The 3,007-nt window shown below is 59.1% G+C and overlaps 1 protein-coding gene across 1 annotated transcript in view; it reads left to right on the top strand.

Moving 5' to 3' along the window:
- Positions 1 to 455: 455 nt before the first annotated feature.
- The window catches only part of tnfaip8l2b (tumor necrosis factor, alpha-induced protein 8-like 2b), a 47,117-nt gene continuing 44,565 nt past the window's right edge, over positions 456 to 3,007 (top strand). The window contains exon 1 of the mRNA XM_085978663.1: positions 456 to 617. The gene's annotated coding sequence lies outside the window, so the exon portion shown is untranslated. The remainder of the gene's footprint in view (positions 618 to 3,007) is intronic.

The following is a 3,007-nucleotide window of genomic DNA, read 5'->3' on the forward strand; positions in this document are numbered from 1 at the left end:
TCCCAGTACTGCCCCTCCGACAGTGCGGCGCTCCCTCAGTACCGCCCCTCCGGCAGTGCGGCGCTCCCTCAGTACTGCCCCTCCGACAGTGCGGCGCTCCCTCAGTACCGCCCCTCCGACAGTGCGGCGCTCCCTCAGTACCGCCCCTCCGACAGTGCGACGCTCCCAGTACTGCCCCTCCGACAGTGCGGCGCTCCCTCAGTACCGCCCCTCCGACAGTGCGGCGCTCCCTCAGTACTGGCACCGGGAGATTCGGTACTGGATTATGTGCTCAAGTCTCTGGAGTGGGGACTGGAACGTACGACCCACTGACTCCGAAAGCGAAAGTACCGCCCACTGAACCATATCTGACAACTTCAAGATTGTTTGGATAACTTTGCAGCAGAAAAGAGTTACATTTGAATGAAATCACGGGGCAAAGCGGAACTTCTTTTGCAGTTCCTGTAGGAAGTGGATCCTGTTTTGTTAAACGCGGTGTAATTGTGTTTGCTTCTGACGAGGTGGCAGGGAGGCGAAATCCTGCCCCCCCTTGACGTAAATTTTGGTTTGCCTCTTCTCATTGAGCTCCCGGGGAGACTCGTCCTGTCTCCTGTCGGCCGCCGTGCTGAGCACTTCAGGTACGTGGACTCCCACCTCTGACCGTTAGTGGGAGGGCAGCTTGTCCCGAATGGGTGGCGGGGGGGCGGGGGTGGGGGGGGGCGGGGGTGAGGGGGGCGGGGGTGCACCCGCGTGTCAGATTGGCCAGAAAGTCCCGCCGGCGTTTCCCGTCCGTTTCGTGGCGGACGGATTGTAAAGGGAAACCACTTCGCCAACAACCAAAACACTGCCGGGTAATTTCGCAAGTTCCCCAAATATATTTCATAGTAAAAAATTTCAGCCCGGGCATCTCTCCTTCCAACACACCGGTTTAAAAAGAGACTCGCATTTCTAACGCGCCTTTCAAAGCACTTTACAGCCAAATGAAGTACTTTTTTTGAAGTGTGGTCACTGTTGTAATGTAGGAAACGCAGCAGCCAATTTGCGCACAGCAAGCTCCCACAAACAGCAATGTGATAATGACCGGATCATCTGTTTTAGTGATGTTGGTTGAGGGATAAATATTGGCCCCAGGACACCGGGGAGAACTCCCCCCTGCTCCTCTTCCAATATTGGCCGTGGGATCTTTTACATCCACCCGAGAGAGCAGACGGGGCCTCGGTTTAATGTCTCATCCGAAAGATGGCGCCTCTGACAGTGCGGCGCTCCCTCAGTACTGTCCCTCCGACAGTGCGGCGCTCCCTCAGCACCACCCCTCTGACAGTGCGGCGCTCCCTCAGTACCGCCCCTCCGACAGTGCGGCGCTCCCACAGTACTGCCCCTCCAACAGTGCGGCGCTCCCTCAGTACCGCCCCTCCAACAGTGCGGCGCTCCCTCAGTACTGCCCCTCCGACAGTGCGGCGCTCCCTCAGTACTGCCCCTCTGACAATGCGGCGCTCCCTCAGTACTGCCCCTCCAATGGTGCGGTGCTCCCTCAGTACTGCCCCTCCGACAGTGCGGCGCTCCCTCAGTACCGCCCCTCCGACAGTGCGGCGCTCCCTCAGTACTGCCCCTCCGACAGTGCGGTGTTCCCTCAGTACTGCCCCTGCGACAGTGCAGCGCTCCCTCAGTACTGCCCCTCCGACAGCGCGGCGCTCCCTCAGTACTGCCCCTCCGACAGTGCGGCGCTCCCTCAATACTGCCCCTCCGACAGTGCGGCGCTCCCTCAGTACTGCCCCTCCGACAGCGCGGCGCTCCCTCAGTACTGCCCCTCCGACAGTGCGGCGCTCCCTCAATACTGCCCCTCCGACAGTGCGGCGCTCCCTCAGTACTGCCCCTCTGACAGTGCGGCGCTCCCTCAGTACAGCCCCTCCGACAGTGCGGCACTGGGAGTATCAGCCTGGATTATGGGTCTGAAGTCTCTGGAGTGGGACTTGAACCCACGACCTTCTGACTCAGAGGCGAGAGAGAGAGAGAGTGCTACCCACCGAGCCACAGCTGAACACGCAGCGCCCCGCTCTCCGAATTGCTGCTAGACCCAGCGCGGTGAGCGTGCCTTTGCGAGCGTGCAAGCGCAGGCGTACGTGGGCGCTACGTCTGATCGCGGGCGATATTTCGAGCGCGCGGGCACGGCGCCTCCCATGGACGAATAGCCGGCCACCCATACCCCCCTGGCTCCTGTACCGCTGCGAGAGTCAGCGCCTTCGGGAGAGGAGAGTGGGCGGAGGGCGGGCATGTAGAGTGTGAGGCAGGTGAAGGGAATCCGGAGCGGTTTGCTGAGCCAGTCTGCGAGTGCCAGTCAGTCAGTTCCTCTATTCCAGCCCAGACAGCCGATGCTTCACGTTTTGACTCATCGCTCTTTCGCAGTCCTCTTTCAGGAGCGGGACGGCTCGGCAGGGTTGCGTAACCCCAGAAAAAGGGAAGCGGTACCTGCTGACAGGGATCTTTGTGAAAGCGCCCCGTCCCCGCTCCCGGGGCTGCTGGTTTGGCTGGGCGCAGGGAATAAACAGCACAGGAGGTGGCCATTCGGCCCACCGTGCCTGTGCCGGCTCTTTGAAAGAGCTCTCCAATTAGTCCCACTCCCCCCTGCTCTTTCCCCACAGCCCTGTGAATTTCTCCTTTTCAAGTATTTCTCCTATTCTCCTTTTGAAAGTCACTATTGAATCTGCTTCCACCGCCCTTTCAGGCAGCGCATTCCCGATCACAACAACTCGCTGCGTTAAAAAACATTCTCCTCATCTCCCCCTCTGGTTCTTTTGCCGATTATCTTCAATCTGTCTCCTCTGGTTACCGACCCTCCTGCCACTGGAAACACTTTCTCCTTATTTACTCCATCCAAACCCCTCATGATTTTGAACGCCTCCATTAAATCTCCCCTTAACCTTCTCTGCTCTGAGGAGAACAATCCCAGCTTCTCCAGTCTCTCGACATAACTGAGGTCCCTCATCCCCTGGGACCATTCTAGTAAATCTCCTCCGCACCCTCTCCAAAG

Source organism: Somniosus microcephalus, unplaced genomic scaffold (assembly GCF_052327205.1).
Source record: "Somniosus microcephalus isolate GS21.2 unplaced genomic scaffold, FLI_Smic_1.0 unresolved_chr7, whole genome shotgun sequence".
Lineage (NCBI taxonomy): Eukaryota > Metazoa > Chordata > Chondrichthyes > Squaliformes > Somniosidae > Somniosus > Somniosus microcephalus.